A 22,580-nucleotide genomic window follows, 5' to 3' on the forward strand; every position below is an offset into this window, starting at 1 on the left:
TAATGGACTGTCAAAGATTTTTACCTCAGCGGAAATTGTTATTACACCTCATCTTTTTAAAATGTGGTGTTACCAAGCACCTATTAGCGATCAAACTTCTTACAGATATGCCAAACCTCGATATAGCAACTACCATCGCAAAATATATGAAGGCAGTAAAAAGGTCTTTGCGGGAAATAGAAATGGTTGGTTGAAAATTAGCCCTGGAGCGAGGATGGTTATTACACTAAATAATTATTTTTATGGTGTAGCATTAGTTGTAAGATATATTTTTAGATAGACTTTTATCGTCTAGAATATTATGGGTGTTTTTTATATATGTCGTACTGTATAATTTGTAGGATCTTGGCAGGAATCAGCCCATTACAATGGTGTCGCCGAAGCTTTGTATTGCATGTTTTTAAAATATTTATTGTACCATGTTTTTATGTTGTTTAAAGACCTAAGGTCTAAAAAAACATATTTCTAAACTGAACTGAACCATGAGTTATCCTTGAGGCCAAGTGCCCAGGTGCAGTGAAGCCGAGTCAGAAATACACCACGCGTGATGTCTGCTAAAGCATAACTCCACATACTGCATGCCCATGTCCAGCAGAAATATGGTATGCCCCCAGTGCATGTATTACCTGAGATTATGCCTTAAAGGTATTGCCTAAAGTGTGCTCCATATCTCTCCTCTCTTTTACTTCTGTCTCTCTGTCAGATGATTTGCCTCTAACTTGAGAGCTGGTCATCATGTGGATGCCCAATTCCATTATGAGACTTTAATGGCAAAGGAATGCCTTCAGAGCAAAGCCTACAACAACCAAAGGGTGCCTTGTATTGTTTTTTACTACTTTTTGTCTATGTTAATTTTTATACTTCTAACAATTTTCCCCATTCTTAAATTTCAACTTGTCGGAGAGGGGTGGCAAAAGAATCAGCGTACGCTATCCCAGAGGAGGGGGGTAGAAAATATGGATGTATAACTAATAATGTGTTTTCTTATGCAGTGCACACTACCACAGTATTTGCCATGTCTAAGTTCTATAAGTAAAAGCTTTTACTATTAACTAGTTTAGTGACATGCCATTTATCACCCTCAAAAGAAAGAAAGGCTTAGCGAGCCATGCCAGGATTTTAACTTGTGATCTGCAAGTCACACCAGTTGTCAGCATTGAGCTCTCGTAGAGCAGTTTTGGAAGAGTAGACGCTTTCATCAATTATTTATACAGTACCATTGCTCACCAATGGTTATGTTATACATGAGGTGTTTGTATAGTGCAACGTTCACTATTTCTTTAGCCTCTTCGTGGGAAACTACTTCTGTGCGATCATGGGGGTGGCAGTCAAGCCTTCCCACTACCCAAGCAGGTAGTAGGAGCAGGTAAGGTGGTTGTGAAATGTGGGGTTTCCCTACAATGGGGTATCACTGGGGGAACATATCTTATACACTTACAATCTATCTTAAGTGATGAGAGTTAAGTCATGGACTATCCCTGTGGGGTGTTCAGCGGGGTTTATTGGTCTCACAGCCTAGCCCATCTGAGCTACTGTTGGTGTTGTAAAGGCAAATGACCTAGGTAGTTGCATGTTAGGGTCTTCAGAGTGTAGTTTTTGTAGACCTTGTGGTTTTCATCTGGGGATTATTGTTCCTGGTCTAGGTTTTAATGGAAACACGTTGCCCTGAGTTCTTGTTTCTGGGTTTCCTTGTAGCTGGAACAGATCTTTCTCTTTCTTGCAGTGTTTTTGTTTTTCTTGGCTCCAGTGTCCCTATGTTGTTGTGCCTGGTGTTTCACTGTACAATGTCGCTTAGTGTGAGAGTTCACCTAGCCCCATGTGGCCTGCACCTGTATCTCTCTGTCCACATTGGGACCGAGAGCTACACAGTGGTTCCTCCGCCCCACTGCATTTTGAGCAGTGGATAAAATAAAAATCAAATGATATTAACACTAGGTAATTATCATTTTATTTTTTTGGTTTATGGGGTGGAGCGTGGCTTGGATGTGTCACAACCAGCAAGGGGAGGAATGGTGGGCACTTGAGTGAGAATGACTGCTTGGCCGGCTGCATTGGCCCAGCCAAACAGTCATGCGCACTTTGCATGTTCCCCACCAGGCTGTAATACTCAGCCTGGTGAGGAACATGGACAGGCTCCCACTACCTGGCTGAGCGCCGAACAATGGCGTTCAGACAAATCACAATGTTGCTTTGCAGCATTGTGATTGACTGAGGGAGCCAGTTTGTGCTTCCTGCTTCAAGCAGGAACAGAAGAGGACGACGCAAGTTGAGGCCATGGTCCGGGAGCAAGGTAAATCTTTTTTTAAATGTATTTTCCTAGCCCCCCCGCCACGCACTCGTGCTCTGCCCCAACCATGATACTTGGTGGCAGCTACATCCCGGGTTCACTTTCCCCAAAGGCCCTTGTTGACTGGGTCCTTTGCATCAAGAAACCTTGTGGTTCCATGTCCAAGGGCACCCTGGAGTAGATGGATGGATTTAGACAAACAAACAAAAACACCGAGCTAGCATAATCTGACAGGCACCTAGGCACATATCTAGGGATAGATCCGCAGAGCAAGGTACAGTGTGACTTTCTGTAACAAGTGAGAGGTACCTTTGCTGTCTGATTCAAGTCAGGAATAGGACTATAAATATACACTTTCATCATTTTTGTTCAATTTGACCACTATATCATGTAAACAATCCTGACCTATGCCTCAGAACTGCACTGCGATGTTTTTTATGGCCTTAGGCTGCCTCAGTAGAATCTTCTTGATAACTGAAATGAACACATGAGAGTTCCTGGTGTGATATTACATGCTCCTTCTTGCAGGGCAGCTTCCAGCACACCCCAATCATGGCTGGAAACTGAAACATTTGAGGATACAAATGTGAGCACAGAGTTGGCTGGGAGCCCAGGTTATCCTGGGTCCACCGTGAAGCTTCCCAGGAGATTCAGATCTCTTCCCAAAGGGAGTACAGAGAGGAGGTCAACACAAGCCTAGGGCAGGATAAGAATGATACTTCGGACACATGTCAGGATTTAGATCCAACGAGGCCTTAAATATCCCCTTAATGAACAATTAGTGCTTAATGGAGTGGAGCTGTACATGAGGCTGCTCGTTAACCTTTATTTGAAACCATGCAAAACAGTTATGGCGGTAACAGTGAGCATTAGAAGAGCATCAGAGGTATGTTTGATGTAACATTAGTCTACAGCCAAGACACATTGCTGCCTCCCTCTGAATACTACGAGAAGCAACACAAGTCATGTTAGATTGTATCAAGACTGCAATCGGTGCGGGAGGCAACTGGATATCCAGACAGGCTCATTCACAGTCAATCTATCTGACAGAAATTTGCTTTTTTGCCACCAATATGTAGCCATCTAAAGTACAAGATAAAATTAAAGGGTCGTTGTCTAGCTGTAACTGCTTTACACGGGTTGTATATCAGTTATAAAATCATTATCGACATGCAACAATATCGACTCCATGATATTATCACCGTATTGTCAAGATAATAAAAATACACACACATATATATATATATATATATATATATATACACACACACACACACACACACACACACACACTCACTAGCTGCCCTTTCCGACGTTGTCCGGGTATAAAAAAGATTTACCTGAAGGACGGCAAACTTTACCGAACGCTACCCCACCGCTTTCCAATGCAGCAGGCGTCTTAGAATGCACACGCCCACACACAACAACGCTGAAGGGCACGCACACCTCACGACGTGCACAACGCTAATCTCATCACAGTGAGATTAGCGTTCGTACACGTCGTGAGGTGTGCGTGCTGTTCAGCGTTGTTGTGTGTAGGCGTGTGCATTCTGAGACGTGTGGGCGTGTGCATTCTGAGACGCCTGCGTTTATCCCCGGTTGAGATCGGTAACGCTTATGCCCACAAAGGTTGCTTCGCAACATATGTTATTAACGCCGCCTGAATGGCGATGTGCGTGAATGCGGCGCACCTTGTGTCTTCTATACGGACGTGTGAGAAGTGATTATAACTCGTGAATGTAAAGGCGCGCTACTGAATGATGCAGCCATTTTTTTGTTATAAAGTGAACGCTGTTGTGGTACGCCCCTCTCACAAAGTATAATGTGTGTACTTTGAAACGGCTATGACCACGCCCCCGACACGCCCACGGCCCTCTGAGTGTGTAGTTTGACATGCTCACGCCCCTCTGACAACGGTTACGGCCACAAAGTAAAATGTGTGTAGTTTGACACGCCCACGAACACGCCCACGCCAACGCCCACAAGGGACTACTTTACCCCTAAGGTTCTTTGACGTTTCTAATGTATATGATGGCCACCTGTATAGCCTATGTCCATCTGCTGCTACTCCCCTTTCCAATGCTGTATTGGGTGTTGTGATTGGTGCTGTACTTCTTGAGTTTACCCGCCTCAAATGTTTCAGCACTCTCTTTATAATAGTAGTATGGATATATATGTTTAAAAAAAATATTTTGGAGTACTGATGGTGGTGGGCAAGAGCATTTATAAGTTATCTGGGTGACCACACCTTCATTGGACAGCCCGTACTCACTAGGAGAACGAAGGTGCATTGGACTGTAGAATAGACACTTTCCCTGTTGAATTAAGAGGCATGCTGGGAATTGCAGGCCAGGAGAGGGTCAGCCGCACTCCCACCAATGGGATTCGAGCAGCATGTTCAAATATTGTCAACAAGCGGCCCCCACCATAAAAGGCATCCGTAGAATGTATACTCTCCGAAATGCGTCTTGCCGTGCATCAAAATAAAGGAATCTTTCGTGACTTCCGCTGAGTCCACTTTTTTGCTTCGGAGTGAAGGGAATTGTTGGGGGGAAAAAAAAATACATGTATATATGTGTATATATATATATATATATATATACATATATATATATATATATATATACACACACACACTCACACACACACACGCACACACACAAACAAGAAGCAGAGAACTCTGGGTAGCTTCCAGCTCCCATATAGAGCATCCTACAACACGGGCTACACTCTAAAATCTGCTCACCTCAAATGTCTGTTTTCCTAGCAAAATTTTAAAACATGGGATTAGCAGAGTGCCATCCTTGCCAAGCCAGAAAGGGACAAAGTCTTTTGCCATCTACACCCCAACGTTTTCAAGCACAGAATTTGCTAGTGCCATCCATGCCAAGCTGCAAAATGACAAAAGCCTTTCACCACTATAGGCACAGCACCATAGCCTTGGATTGGCAAAATACCATCCAAGTAAACCTGGAGTGAATAAAGGCAACCCCTGACACTGTGGTGCTGTGCCTAGAGTGTTGAAAGGCTTTTGTCATATTGCACCTTAGCATGGAGGGCACTGGCTATTCCTATGCAAAAAAACTTTGCTAGTAAAAGAGACATTTAAGGTCAGTCGATTTTACAACCCCGCACCCCTTATGTAATGTGGCCCCGGGAGTAGGTTCCCCAGGCCTATAATGGCTCCATGAAGGGGCCGGGTGCCTCCCTCCCCTTAAACAAACAATGCGGTAATTGAAGAATGTGGCCCCAGCCTCCATTTATTTTTCGATCTTGCTGGAATTCCTGCTGGATCGTGGCAAAAATTGGCAGGTTTTTCTTTTAATTTTGGCCCGCAGGGGATTCCTCCAGGTCCCCCCATGGGGCTAGAGGGGCAGGGTGTCCCTTCCCTGTGCCCTTATATTACATTTTGTTTTACTTCAGGACAGGGGACTAATTCCTTGAGTCCTGTGATGGCTGCCAGCAACATTTTTCTTATTTTGCTGGCAGCCACTCAGAGTGCTTGCTCCTGTGTGAGTATGACTCTAATGGGAGGTAATTGGCCCGGCGGTAAAAAACATCCCTTGGTTAATCAGAATGCTCCATTTTTAAATTGATGCTCCTGCGAGTCTCTCTTGAGCCTCTCGTGGACCTAACTGTCCAGATATGCAAATATGTTGGACCCTTAATTTCTAAAAAGCAAATGGATGGATTTACACCAAATCACAAAAAGCACAATCTGCGGACCAAGATCCAGCTTCCTGCCACATTTGGTGCAAATCTGGTCAGCAGTTTTTGCTGTAACCCTTCTTAAAGAAGTCTATGGAAAATGCTTGGGGATTTTGCCATTTGGGACCCCGCTTGACAGATCACCCCGAAACTTTCCAAGCACAAACGAGACAAAAAGTAAGACCTTTCAAACGGGGCAAGAGTTATTAGCAATAAAAAAAATGTTTCCTATGGAACAGCTGCCATAACTGCAACTACCCAGTGGCGTCTGTCACTGGGTAATGTATATATAAATGTAGATTTACAATTCTTAACTTATTGTCACTGCAGGTCAAGGCAGGACACCTCCTTGCAAGATGGGATGCAGGCATCATATGCTGGTGCACACAGACAATGGAGACCATGGAAGGATGCCTCTTTACAGCATGTGGTGCTAGTATCGTCCAAGCACACACAGACCATGAAGGCCAGGACAGGACTCCTTTTTACAGGATGGAATGCACACATGTTCCAGCACACACCGACCATGGTGGCTATGGCAAAACACCTCCTTACAGGATGAGCTGCATGTGTCATTCCAAAGCACACAGAGTGGAGGCCATGAAAGTACACTTCCTTCCAGAATGGGGGGCACATGTTATGTCCAAGTACACACAGACAATGGAGGCTGGGGAAATACTCCCACTCACAGTTTGGGGTGCATGCATCATGTCCCAGCACACGCAGACACTGGAGGACAAAGCAGACCAATTATGCACAAGATGAGATATGCATGTTTTATGTCCAAACACACACAGAGAGTGGACTATGGCCAGACATCCGCTTAAAAGATGTGAGGTATGCGTAGTGTCATGGCACATGCAGCCATTGTATACAGGATGGGATGCATGTGTTATGCCCAAGCACACAGACATACGAAGCCATAGCTCCTAGCAACCACCCCTCCTCCAATGTCAAAATAGAAGTCTCAGTGTATGGACTTCGCCATTTGATGTTGGGTCACAGGGGTACTCGCTTCACTATTACTCGCCATCCAGTGCAATGTGGTGTGCATGTAGGTGGTTGGAGATATACAGATAGGCACGAAGACTAGTGTACCATTGTGCATCATTTGACATTTGTACATGGATTAATTTTATTCAGCTGTGAGCGCGTAGGAAGATATTAATGCGATGTTGACGTAATAACAAGTTGTCAGCCCATAGAGCCAGCTTCAGATCTTTTCATGGACAAGCAGTGATTCACTATGCAGCTGTGCATGTCGGTCCTGTGGGCACTGGCAGGAGAAGTCTTACATAACCTGCCATGACACATAGGCCTCGCAGGCTAAACTAATAGGTATTAGCAAGTAACTGAGCAGGGAGCGTCTGCTCCTGGCCGCGAGCTGCACTGTGCAGCTCCTAGGGTCATGGGAAGCAATGGATATGCAAGCTGACTCACTACCACACAAAAGTGTTCACACAATGTCTACTTTCTCCTAATAACAAGTCTGTTTCTGCCTAGCTGCAAATCATGTCAGTTACGTCCTAACAGCTAGTCAGTTACATTCTACTGGCATGTTGGTTACCCCCTGACAACTTGTAAGTTACCTTCTAACATCTAGTAAGATACCTCCTAACAGCAAGTCAGTTACTATTAAACAGTGAGGTAATTTCTCTATTGAATTATTTATTGGCCACATATTTTGGGCTGATTTTACGGAGCCCACCCGGTGAAGTAATGCCTGGCAGTGTGCCATACTCAATACACACAAATTAGGTGCTAATTAAGGTCTGTCATGTAGTGTTATGCCCAAAACCATAGTGACACACAGTTCGAAGCTTGGTATCCATATACATTCAACTGGGAGATCCTGTGAAAATCACTATCTACCTGTGCCTCTATGTCCCTATCTGTCAACATTTGGAGCGCCTTTTAAATCTTTTATTAAGGGTACACAAAAAAGTTCTAAATTTACAGAAACACAAGGGCTCTGATTACGAGTTTGCCTGTCCATCAGACCTCCGAACCCATGGTGGCGGTCGGGGAACACCGTACCAGTGGTTCGTCCACCGTATTACAAGTACGTCGGTCGGACTGGGAGTGGACCGCTGCAGCCGCCAGAGATCAGCGATCCCTGGCACAGTGGTCTTGCGGGAGCAATATGCTTGGTGGTGCCGCTGAAGCACCACCAAGCATATTACAAGTTTCCTCACTGCAAACCTAACCACGGCAGTGAGACCGCATTTGTTAGGGTGGCAGTGAGGAAACAAAGGGGCCCTACTGGGCCTCCTAGTGCCTCATGGGCCATGGGATGCATGTAGGGGGGGACACATGCTGTGCTCCCCTCTGTGCATGTACGCCCAGTTCCTTCACAGCGTGGACTTAACAGTCCATGCCTTTCTGGAACATGCTTTGGCGTTCCCATTGCTGTGCCTTTTTTAAAGGCACAGCTGTGGGAACACCAAAGGACCGCCCGCCAGTCTATGAGCAAACTTGTAATGTAGCGGGCGGCCGGCAGTCGAGTTTGGTGGTGTGGGAGTGGTGCATTGGTGTGCTGCTCCGCTTCCGCACTGCCAAACCCGTAATCAGGCGCAAAATGTTTGAACGTGTATATGAAAGAAAAGGATCTCTGGTGGTATTAGCACTCCCTCCTCCTATAAAAAAAGAGCTTAGATAATTGGTTTCTCGAAGAACAAAGCTTTAGGGACACATACGCATGGTGGTCCGAGGGTGGGTCAAGACTAGGCAGCTGCTAAGCTTGCCATCGGAGTTGGGTGGTGGGCATGGGGGATAGAGCATGGCCACATTTCCCATGCAAGTAGCAAAGACAAGTTTGTCAAAAATCATTACCCAGTTTGGTGTGCATGTTTATGCTATGCTCTAATGAGCTGGTTAAGTAACAGATTTTTAAATCACACCAGTCCGTGTACACGGTCCACCTCATGAGATGGCTACACAGTGCAAGGTCCACCTCACAAAACAGGCGCACAGTAAGTATGAGGCATACCTCACAAAGCAGACAAGCGTACTAGGCCAAACTTGTGAGACTCCACTAAAGTACAATGCCCACCTCACCTTAGAGACACCTGGTAGGAAGCTCTCCTCAAGAGACAGAAGCATTCATTATAGGAGGCTTAACTTACGACACACACACAGTGCAAGGTCGACCGTTCGAGACAGCTACAAACATTACAAAGCCCATTACGTGACAAAGATGCCCAGTTCGAAGCCTCCCTGAGGGAACAAAGAAGCAGAATGACCCAACCTCCAAGATATACATCTGGTATAAGGCCCGAACTCATGAGACACACAGCCCATTACTAGTATGAGGCCCACCTTTCCAAGACAGACACCCAGCTTGAGGGAACATTATAGGGCATACATTAAACATGAGGCACACCTTACAATTCAGAAGCCTACAACAAAACCCTAATCGCGAGTAAAAAAAAACAACATTACAGGGCTTGCTTATTGATACCACCTCACTATACAGACATCCAGTTAGAGGTCCACCTTACGAGACAAACACCAAACAGAAGGCTTTCCTTATGATACAGAAACCCGCTATAAAGCTCACCTCAACAGACAAGCACCCAGTACGGGCCTACATACCAAAACAGACACCTGGTATAAAGCCCTTGACCAGTACGAGGACCACCATTCAAGAGCTATCTGGCATGGTGCCTAGCTCATGAGACAGACATCCAGAACCAGCTTGAGGTCCACCTCATGACACAAACACTCGGAAGAAGATACACTTCAATATACGGACATCAAATATGAAGATTGCCTCACTAGAGACAACCAGCATGAAGCCAATCTAATGAGACAGATACCTAGACTGAGGCTCACCTCACAAGACCAACACTCACTATGAGACTCACCTCACAATATAGATACCGTGTCCACCTTATTAGTCAGACACCAGTACGAAGCCTCCAGCACGAGATAGAAAGCTGGTATGAAGCCCTCCAACAGTAAGATCACCCACCTTATGAGACAGATACCCTGCATGAAGTCCACCTCATGAGAGAGTCTGCCAGCTCATGGTCCACCTCACGAGACAAAGAGTACAAGCCACACCTCATGAAAAAGACACACCTGCCACCTGACCCAGTCAGTCCATATTTTGACACTAACTCCTTTACCATAATGATGTACTGTTATGTACTTTTTTTGATTGTCCTCGCTATCGTGGTAATGTATTGTTTACACTTTTTTGACTGCATTTGGCACATGTATTCTCATATTTAGTTTCAGTTAACCGATGCTCACACCTTGTACAGCGCTCTGCTACCTTTGGGTCTAGCTAACACTATATAAAACTTAAAAAATACAATAACATAAATAAATCTTATGAGACAGACACCAATACGAAGCCTACATCACAAGATATATCTGGTATTAAGCCCTCTTTCAGAACAAGATCCCCCTCATGAGACAGACACACTGCATGAAGTCTACCACATGAGACAGATACCTAGCCCAAGGCCACCTCATGAGACAATCATTCAGTATGGAGCGCAACTCATAAGACAGACACTCAGTACGAAGCTCACCTAATGAGAGAGAGACACCCAGTACTGTAGTGCTAGAGGCACTCTTATGGTCTGACACCACGTGATGACCTTTGACTACTATTATTTTAATTGTCTTTTGACCCTAGCCTGAATGTACGACGTCCTGCATATGCCTTGTTTTTCTTGAAGGTTTCTTTCTTGTAATCTTGAAGTCTTACAGTGGGAGCTGTTACAGAGTAGAACAGCCTTGCCTAGAACAGAACATGTAGGATGTGCATTTGAAAGCATGAGAGAGAGGGGTGGAATGTACTTTTTGGTCTCGAAGTGCAGTGCTAAGAGCAAGTATGTGATGCTATAGGCAGTAGTACACAAATGTGCATTGTGTTGTACATTGGGAAGTATTATGAAGTTCTTACAACTGGCTTTGACATGGCCTCATGTCATCCTGAATTCTGACTCTGCCTTGCTTGAGCTTTTCTGCATGCACAGACAGCCCCCCAGAGTGTTTTCAAGTTGTTTGGGTTAATCATGTTCAAGGTTGTTTTGTGAGAGATTGTTTAATGTGCCCTGGAAGGCTTTTGTAAGCTTCGTTAAGATAATGGCTGGAACAAGTGAGAATGTAAAGGGAACGTAGGAACTTCTTTTGCCCTGGAATGCTTACATGGGAACTGGCCAGTTCCAGTAAGTTTCCGTGGCGCAGAGGGAAAGACTCTCGAACCTTCTAGTGTGTTTTGAGACTATAAAGTCAGAGAATCTTGGCAGCCAGCTTAGGAGCTCATTTGTGGAGTAAACTTACTGCTACAAAAGGAATATGGATTTGAGTCCTGATCGCGAGTCTATTGCCTGGCTAACTGGCTTTTTCAGCTTGAGTTGGCTAGGATGTTGAGTGAACGATCAAGTGACGTAATTGGTTTCTGACTAGTGCCATTGTGATGCGTGGTTCCAATGGCTGTGGTCATTTGATGTGTTTTCTTTGTGATGTGTGAGTGAGTCAGAGTGCACATCTAAAGTAATCATGTATTTAGTGTATACATCTTTCTGATTTCTTTCAGGAGATCCAGTATTATTTGCTGCTTGTTTATTCATTATTATTATTCATGCATTTAACCCATTTGCTGCTTCGAACGTTCCGCGCCAGTGCGGAGCGTCCTATTAGGTGGGCGGGGCCACGTCGGCCAACGGACGTGTGCTCACAACAGATATATATCCACACCGCAAAAGAGTCACATCAGACCCCTACCACTGCCAGCGGTACGAATTTCATGTGGCATTCCATTCGTTGTTGATTATTTCTTACCAGAATTATTATTTAAATATCACCAACTGTCTGTAATATTTGACTTTACTGAACTGCAATGGTTTATTTTCATTGACTGACATAAGTATGTTTTCTAGCTCCGTAATAAGAGGACTACAGCTAGTCTGTTCTTTATGTTGGGACTAGTGGTGATGATCATGTGATCTGTATTTAACTACGTCCCAAATATCCACTCGCGAGAAAGAAGGCTTGACCTTCGAAACGCGTCGAGTGGAGCGATTTTGAAATAAACGCGCTTTATTGACATTTGTGGCCCGGACAGTGCTTTTGTTTCGTAAAACAAAAAGGCAAGGCGTTGGAATATATATATATATATATATATATATATATATTATGCTCCAATTCTCGATGAATCTCAAAGAATTACCCACACTCACGGGTTTGCCGTTTTAGAAGGTTGCTTTTATTTAACAGACAGACAGACGCCCTCGCGTTTCGGCACTCAGCCTTTTTCGATGTCGGTGACCACCAAACACCGTCATGATTTTAAACAAACATTCACCGCGATCGAGGAAGGACTACACGCTAGTCAATTTATACATAGCGCCATATTGGAGTGGTGTAATAATTACACGGACAGATCCTGTTAAATACATGTTATAGTTCTACTCACATGTAACTCACTCCTAGTACAGGTAAAACGTGAATAGTGCTATGTACATATATTATATGCATCACAACATACATATATTGTATTTACACGAAATTACGTATACAACCAAAAAATACCGCCGTGGATCGGCTCTTGTCCTCCCTTAGATCATATTCAGGTCTGTTGTTAGAATCAAAGTGAAGAAGGGCTTAGGCGCACAGCGTCAAGTTGAGGAAGGAGTTACTGGAGAAGCTGATGGTGGGTTAGAGTGTGTATAAAGGTGCTCCAACAGGCGACGCAACTGGCCAAATGCGTCCACTGATGCTTAAGATGAGTGTGTTACGTGATACGTAAGCACATCCCTGTATAGTGGGCACACTTATGGAGTTCAGAATAGCTGACTCAAAAGAAAGTTCAATGATGAGAATAACTGGAGAGTCCACACGAAAGTGTCATCATAGGGTTAATTTATGATAGTTCATAAGTTCTTATGTTGGGAGCGTTACATCACGCAAAATAATTGAATGCAATCAAACGAAGTATCTCAAAATGTGCTCCAATGCATTTCGGACTATGGAAAGTCCTTTGTCAAGGAGCGCTGCGGAGGGATACAAAAATGCAACTTAGATCAACGATGCTAGGCGGTGAGAATCAAAATATAACAAGCAATGTGAAGTAACATGCATGTTCAGATAAGTCAGTGAGTTCAAAACGGTGTCACCCGTGTCATGCGAAATGAGAATGGTAAAATTAAAAAAGTGCGGAAATTAAAAATATATAAAGGGTTCCTTGGAGGGGACCGGTGAAGGTGCAGTTAAAAACAGGAGCATAACGGAGGGTAAGCCGTGCAAAACGGGTTGTGAAAACAAGTGAAACAGGTCTCACGTTAACGCACTCGGCAGAAGGCTCACATCAGTGCTGCAAAACAGGAGGGAGGATTAAGAAATGTGACAAATGCGTGAAGCATGAAATCAAACAGAACGCTGAACGGCAAGCGGTGACAGGTGACTTACTGTGGAGAGGTTCACGAGGTGGACCGAGTATCACGAACTTCGCGGAGTTACTGCGGAGTTCGCTAGGAGGGTGAATGGTGTTGAAATAGTGAAAGGACACCAAAGTGAAAGGTAGTGAGGGCGGCCATCTTAAAGTGGAGTGTGATGACTAGACAAGTATGTATACAGAACAAAGTACATGGCATCAAAGCAAAACAATTACAGGTAACAACTGAGTTCGGTTCGGTCATTGAGGCCAAAAGGTTTCAGAGACTGAAGTCTATAAATCCACGAGGTTTCTCGTTGTAAGAGGGTCTTGTTGTTGTCCCTACCCTCAGTGTGGGTGACCATTTCTAATACAAGGTATTTCAGTTGTGCCACACTATGGTGGGCTTCATTGAAATGAACAGCCACATTTGATTTAGAGTTCTTTGTCCTGATATTGGACTTATGTTCGTTGAGTCTGATTTTTATTTTTCTACTGGTTTTTCCCACGTAGGACTTTCCGCATGGGCATTTAAGCAGATAAATTAAATTAGATGAATCACATGTGGCGTCTACATTGAGGTTGATCTTAAAGCCTCTCATAGGGTGGTTTACAGTGTTGCCTGCAATGACATTGTTGCAGTTGCTACAATGGTAACAAGGGCGAGTGCCCGTGTGGTGAGTTTTCGTCGCTGTAGGTTTAGATAATATTTCCTTAATGTTCATCGGTCTACTGTACGCGAAAATGGGAGGTTCTTTGAACAAATCGCCAAAGTCTGGTTCCGATGATAAGATACGCCAGTGTTTTAGGATGGTTTTTTTGTAGATCTTACTTGAGGTGGAGTATCTGGAGACCAGTGCCATTCTGGAGGTTGAATCCTTCTTTTTGTTTTTTAAGGTTTCTAACCGTGGAATCAATTTGACTTTTTCTTGGGCTTCTTTAATGACGTCATGTGGATACCCACGGGTTGAGAATCTCCTAGCCATTGATTGAAGTTGAGAGTCTCTTTTGTCCTCATTGGATACAATTCGGGTGACTCTGAGCATCTGGCTAAATGGTAAATGTCTCTTTAGGGAATCCTGGTGAAAGCTGCTATACAAAAGGGTGTTATTGCGGTCGGTTGGCTTTCGATAGAGATCTGTCTCAATGCCCTCAGGGGTAATTTTCACTGATACGTCTAAGAACGTGATTTCTTTATCAGAGATGCTCCAAGTCAGTTCAATCCGGTCATCTTTAGAGTTTAAAGCATGTAGTGCTGATTCCAAATGGTCACGGGAACCTTTCCAAATGAAAAATAGGTCGTCTATATAACGTGCGTATAGCTTAAGGTTGGCATTCCAGTCGGTGTTCGTGAGTATGTGTTCAAGTTCAAAATTACCCATATAAATATTCGCGTACGTGGGCGCGGCACAATTGCCCATGGCCATCCCGGACATCTGGAGGTACCAATGTTTTTCAAAGGAAAAATAACTATGGTAAAGAGTAAAAACCATAAGTTCTAAAATGAAGGTTCTCATGGTGTCCGTGATGTCAGATCTCAATAGTGCTTGTTCAATGGCCTCGATCCCACCGGCATGGGGGATGGAGGTATATAAACTTTTGACGTCAGCCGTACACAGTAGAATTTCTTCATCCTCATTGATTTCAATAGCCATCAGCTTATTGATGAAGTCGGTGGTGTCTCTGGTGTAGCTCTTTAGGTTGATGACCATCGGTTGTAGATAACGATCTATGAACTTGCCAATCGGTTCATGGATTGAGCCCCTTGTAGATACAATTGGTCGAAAAGGTGGATCCATCAGGTCTTTGTGGATCTTTGGGAGCATCGTTAGGGTGGGACTCCTGGGGTGATCAACTATCAGGTATCGCCTGGTTCTTTCATCAATAATGTCTTGTTCTTTTGCTTTATCTACAATGTCAAGTAGAATAGCCTTGTATTCATTGGTGGGATTGCCCTCAAGGGGTAGGTAGGTATCGGTATCAAGAACGTGTTCTCTTGCCCTACGGTTGTAGAGATCAGTGTTAAGGATGACAAGGGCGCCTCCTTTGTCGGCTTTCAAACATTTTATACTTGGGTTGTTGGCGATGTTTTTGAGTGTGTCAAGGTCCTTATTGGTGAGGTTTCTTTTGGTTTGTTTCCTAAAGTTGATTTTGGCGATGTCTTGTCGTACTAGAGTCTCAAAAGTATCAATGCTCTTGTGGCTACTGGGGGGCATGTAATTGCTGGAAGGTCGTAGTCCGAGTAGCAAGTCTGGTTTGGTTTCTTGGGATGGTTCCAAAACTCTTTCAAAAAAGTGCTTGAGTCGCAATTTTCTGGTTAACTTGAAGGTGCTGATTTCCAATTCAAGGAGGTTGGTGTTGCTGGTTGGAATGAATGATATGCCCTTCTGTAGAACTTTGGTTTGGTTCATGGTAAGGTTGGTGTCTGAGATGTTTATTACTAGCGATTCTTCCTCGTTTTTGGTTTGCCAAGTGGTTGAGGTGGGGTTTTTTCGTTGTTTTTTGTTTGCCCTTTTGCCCCGTCTGGGTCGTCGGTTCTGTCTGGGCGTGACTCTAAAAAAGGCACGGTGAGTGTGGTGGTTTGGACGGTGGAGGTCGTTGGTGTTTGTCCAGATTCATCTCTGGGTGTCGTCCGCTGGGTTGGTTGGGATCTTGGGGGACGGTTGGTATGATCGCTGTCAGAAGAGGAGGTATCGGTATTTTGAGTGTAAGGTCTATTCCGCCGACGCTGGGCGTAAACTTCCGCCCAGGTATACACTTCCCCAAGCTTATAATCTAGAGTATCGCGCCGAAATTTGCGCAATTTTCGTTCATTGATCTCAGCGGTGTGACGGTCTATTTGTCTATTGATGTCTTCCAAAGTAGTGCTTAATTCTTCTGGAGTATATAAATCCTTTAGTTCACTTTCAGTGATAGAGATTTCAAGTGTAAGTTCCTGAAGGATACCAGACAGTTCTTCGATTATAAGTAGTATCAAATCCAAACTGCACTTGTTTAGAATGGCGTACCATTTTTCTAAAAAGGCTTTGGAATTTTTGCATAGCGAGGGCTTAAGGGCAATCTGGAGACCACGGGGAATTCGTAGCGCCTTGTGGTACTTGATCAGGGTGCTTGCGTGGAGTTTTTGGTTGACGCGACGTTTGGACAGTTGCGTCGCCTGTTGGAGCACCTTTATACACACTCTAACCCACCATCAGCTTCTCCAGTAACTCCTTCCTCAACTTGACGCTGTGCGCCTAAGCCCTTCTTCACTTTGATTCAGTCCTTCTACTGTCCGTTCGGCAGGCTGCACGCCCACCTGATCTTACAGTAATCATGCAATATGACGACATTACAAAATCTACCGAAGCTCATGCTGAAACACTAGCATTTGATCCAGAAGCAACGGAAAGGATCTATGCGCTGATCAACGATGACCTAACCCAAACATCTTCCAGCAGAACAAAGGAACAATGCGTCAAGCATTTACTCTACCTGTCCAAACGTCGCGTCAACCAAAAACTCCACGCAAGCACCCTGATCAAGTACCACAAGGCGCTACGAATTCCCCGTGGTCTCCGGATTGCCCTTAAGCCCTCGCTATGCAAAAATTCCAAAGCCTTTTTAGAAAAATGGTACGCCATTCTAAACAAGTGCAGTTTGGATTTGATACTACTTATAATCGCAGAACTGTCTGGTATCCTTCAGGAACTTACACTTGAAATCTCTATCACTGAAAGTGAACTAAAGGATTTATATACTCCAGAAGAATTAAGCACTACTTTGGAAGACATCAATAGACAAATAGACCGTCACACCGCTGAGATCAATGAACGAAAATTGCGCAAATTTCGGCGCGATACTCTAGATTATAAGCTTGGGGAAGTGTATACCTGGGCGGAAGTTTACGCCCAGCGTCGGCGGAATAGACCTTACACTCAAAATACCGATACCTCCTCTTCTGACAGCGATCATACCAACCGTCCCCCAAGATCCCAACCAACCCAGCGGACGACACCCAGAGATGAATCTGGACAAACACCAACGACCTCCACCGTCCAAACCACCACACTCACCGTGCCTTTTTTAGAGTCACGCCCAGACAGAACCGACGACCCAGACGGGGCAAAAGGGCAAACAAAAAACAACGAAAAAACCCCACCTCAACCACTTGGCAAACCAAAAACGAGGAAGAATCGCTAGTAATAAACATCTCAGACACCAACCTTACCATGAACCAAACCAAAGTTCTACAGAAGGGCATATCATTCATTCCAACCAGCAACACCAACCTCCTTGAATTGGAAATCAGCACCTTCAAGTTAACCAGAAAATTGCGACTCAAGCACTTTTTTGAAAGAGTTTTGGAACCATCCCAAGAAACCAAACCAGACTTGCTACTCGGACTACGACCTTCCAGCAATTACATGCCCCCCAGTAGCCACAAGAGCATTGATACTTTTGAGACTCTAGTACGACAAGACATCGCCAAAATCAACTTTAGGAAACAAACCAAAAGAAACCTCACCAATAAGGACCTTGACACACTCAAAAACATCGCCAACAACCCAAGTATAAAATGTTTGAAAGCCGACAAAGGAGGCGCCCTTGTCATCCTTAACACTGATCTCTACAACCGTAGGGCAAGAGAACACGTTCTTGATACCGATACCTACCTACCCCTTGAGGGCAATCCCACCAATGAATACAAGGCTATTCTACTTGACATTGTAGATAAAGCAAAAGAACAAGACATTATTGATGAAAGAACCAGGCGATACCTGATAGTTGATCACCCCAGGAGTCCCACCCTAATGATGCTCCCAAAGATCCACAAAGACCTGATGGATCCACCTTTTCGACCAATTGTATCTACAAGGGGCTCAATCCATGAACCGATTGGCAAGTTCATAGATCGTTATCTACAACCGATGGTCATCAACCTAAAGAGCTACACCAGAGACACCACCGACTTCATCAATAAGCTGATGGCTATTGAAATCAATGAGGATGAAGAAATTCTACTGTGTACGGCTGACGTCAAAAGTTTATATACCTCCATCCCCCATGCCGGTGGGATCGAGGCCATTGAACAAGCACTATTGAGATCTGACATCACGGACACCATGAGAACCTTCATTTTAGAACTTATGGTTTTTACTCTTTACCTTAGTTTTTTTTCCTTTGAAAAACATTGGTACCTCCAGATGTCCGGGATGGCCATGGGCAATTGTGCCGCGCCCACGTACGCGAATATTTATATGGGTAATTTTGAACTTGAACACATACTCACGAACACCGACTGGAATGCCAACCTTAAGCTATACGCACGTTATATAGACGACCTATTTTTCATTTGGAAAGGTTCCCGTGACCATTTGGAATCAGCACTACATGCTTTAAACTCTAAAGATGACCGGATTGAACTGACTTGGAGCATCTCTGATAAAGAAATCACGTTCTTAGACGTATCAGTGAAAATTACCCCTGAGGGCATTGAGACAGATCTCTATCGAAAGCCAACCGACCGCAATAACACCCTTTTGTATAGCAGCTTTCACCAGGATTCCCTAAAGAGACATTTACCATTTAGCCAGATGCTCAGAGTCACCCGAATTGTATCCAATGAGGACAAAAGAGACTCTCAACTTCAATCAATGGCTAGGAGATTCTCAACCCGTGGGTATCCACATGACGTCATTAAAGAAGCCCAAGAAAAAGTCAAATTGATTCCACGGTTAGAAACCTTAAAAAACAAAAAGAAGGATTCAACCTCCAGAATGGCACTGGTCTCCAGATACTCCACCTCAAGTAAGATCTACAAAAAAACCATCCTAAAACACTGGCGTATCTTATCATCGGAACCAGACTTTGGCGATTTGTTCAAAGAACCTCCCATTTTCGCGTACAGTAGACCGATGAACATTAAGGAAATATTATCTAAACCTACAGCGACGAAAACTCACCACACGGGCACTCGCCCTTGTTACCATTGTAGCAACTGCAACAATGTCATTGCAGGCAACACTGTAAACCACCCTATGAGAGGCTTTAAGATCAACCTCAATGTAGACGCCACATGTGATTCATCTAATTTAATTTATCTGCTTAAATGCCCATGCGGAAAGTCCTACGTGGGAAAAACCAGTAGAAAAATAAAAATCAGACTCAACGAACATAAGTCCAATATCAGGACAAAGAACTCTAAATCAAATGTGGCTGTTCATTTCAATGAAGCCCACCATAGTGTGGCACAACTGAAATACCTTGTATTAGAAATGGTCACCCACACTGAGGGTAGGGACAACAACAAGACCCTCTTACAACGAGAAACCTCGTGGATTTATAGACTTCAGTCTCTGAAACCTTTTGGCCTCAATGACCGAACCGAACTCAGTTGTTACCTGTAATTGTTTTGCTTTGATGCCATGTACTTTGTTCTGTATACATACTTGTCTAGTCATCACACTCCACTTTAAGATGGCCGCCCTCACTACCTTTCACTTTGGTGTCCTTTCACTATTTCAACACCATTCACCCTCCTAGCGAACTCCGCAGTAACTCCGCGAAGTTCGTGATACTCGGTCCACCTCGTGAACCTCTCCACAGTAAGTCACCTGTCACCGCTTGCCGTTCAGCGTTCTGTTTGATTTCATGCTTCACGCATTTGTCACATTTCTTAATCCTCCCTCCTGTTTTGCAGCACTGATGTGAGCCTTCTGCCGAGTGCGTTAACGTGAGACCTGTTTCACTTGTTTTCACAACCCGTTTTGCACGGCTTACCCTCCGTTATGCTCCTGTTTTTAACTGCACCTTCACCGGTCCCCTCCAAGAAACCCTTTATATATTTTTAATTTCCGCACTTTTTTAATTTTACTATTCTCATTTCGCATGACACGGGTGACACCGTTTTGAACTCACTGACTTATCTGAACATGCATGTTACTTCACATTGCTTGTTATATTTTGATTCTCACCGCCTAGCATCGTTGATCTAAGTTGCATTTTTGTATCCCTCCGCAGCGCTCCTTGACAAAGGACTTTCCATAGTCCGAAATGCATTGGAGCACATTTTGAGATACTTCGTTTGATTGCATTCAATTATTTTGCGTGATGTAACGCTCCCAACATAAGAACTTATGAACTATCATAAATTAACCCTATGATGACACTTTCGTGTGGACTCTCCAGTTATTCTCATCATTGAACTTTCTTTTGAGTCAGCTATTCTGAACTCCATAAGTGTGCCCACTATACAGGGATGTGCTTACGTATCACGTAACACACTCATCTTAAGCTGTTGTTAGAATCAACCATTTATAAATTTCATCCATTTTTTCATTCTTATTTTCATTTAAACAAGTACTATATATAATTAATGAATAGACATGAAAATCCGTGATCATAATTACAGTCATCTTTGCGGGCTCACCAAAATATTTCCACCAGTATATGATTTCATTGTTCAAAACAAAAACTGGTATTAAAACTAAATCCAATAATTTCTCGTATCAAAATTCATAACGTTAGTTAAGCTCAATCAAGGTATTCACTCATTTCAACAATCCTACATCATGTTTGTACATATATGTGTATTTACACCAATGTGCATACTCTTACATAGGCACACCTTGCCAATGTGTGTATGTATGAATAATTGCAACTATATACACGCGTAGACAACTGTCTATACATTAGTCATTCCTCCAATTTTAAGGATGTTAGATACAATCCCCCCATCAGATACTGTGTGTGCTAATGTGCACTTGTGTATCTACATACACACATATATACAATTTATGTCATCTAAACTGAAACCTCATCATTGCAAATCATATAGATATTAACTCATGTACCAATATGAACCATCAGTTCCTCACCATATTTCAAACCCCATGGTGTTTTTGTGTGTAGGTCGATAATATATCTTTATTCGAGCCTACGGAGTTTTTTCAATCTGTCCCCACCTCTGACACTTTCAGGTACTGAATCCAGCCCATAACACAGTAGTTTATTGCGATCACTTTGATGTTTCGCTGCAAAATGTCTCGCGACTGGATATGCCTGGTCAACTTTGTCTATCGCCCTCATGTGTTCTAAAATTCTGATTTTAAAAGGATGCACAGTGCTGCCAATGTATTGCAGCCCGCACGGGCAGACAAGGCAATATACCACGTATGGGGTACTGCAAGTGATAAACTTGTTAATTTTTTTGACCATACCAGTGTCTTGAATTGTGTATGTAAGCGCCCTTTTGCTGTTACAACACGCTTTACATTTATGGCAGGGAAAGAAGCCTTTCATGCTTCTCAGACTGTTGGACTTTGGAGGTAGTTTTTCCAGATGGCTCCGTACCAATTGGTCACGAATAGATCTAACCTTTTTAAATGTGACCAATGGGTGAATGGGAATGTCCTCACCTATGATATTGTCTGCTCTTAAGATGTGCCAGTTTTTTTTCAGCATTTGTTTCAGGTGGTTAGCTTCAGATGAATACGGGGTTATTAGACGAAATTTACCTCCCTCTTTTCTCTTACCCCTACTATTCTCTAATAGACTTTCCCTATATATATATATATATATATATATATTTATTTATATTCCAACGCTATTCATTTGAGGGCTCACAGGGCCCGAAACGCGGCATGGCGGAGATTGTGTATGGGTCCGTGTTCGTTTTTCTGCAAACTTCAGATGAGAAAAGAAACGGAGTTCTTTGAATATCTATATATATCTGGATAAGAGCAAAGGCTTCAGGAAGTGCTCTTCCTGTAAGGCATGCCAGCATGGGTTAAACAAAACTGAATATGTAGTACCATTTACCCCCTGTGCGCGCAAGATCAAAAAACAGCTGACTTGCAAAAGTGAATATGTGGTCTATGTGCTGGAGTGTCCGTGTGCCCTGCGGTATGTGGGTAGTACCAAGCTACAGGTGCACAAGCGGATACTCCAGCACATAAGGGCCATAAACACCAATGACCCGGCATACCCGGTGGCCCACCATTTTAGGGAGCACCACAACAACGATAGCACCCTCCTACGTTACTATGCTGTAGATTGTGTGGGTCCGTTAAGGAGAGGTGGCGACAGGGATGGTGCCCTTAGAAAATTGGAGACAAGGCACATACTTGAAATGGATAGTCGAGCCCCAGGGGGATTAAATTCTACAGAAGACTTTTACACTTGTCTTTAAATGATCCATAGAAGTACAACCTG

Source organism: Lissotriton helveticus, chromosome 6 (genome assembly GCF_964261635.1).
Source record: "Lissotriton helveticus chromosome 6, aLisHel1.1, whole genome shotgun sequence".
NCBI lineage: Eukaryota > Metazoa > Chordata > Amphibia > Caudata > Salamandridae > Lissotriton > Lissotriton helveticus.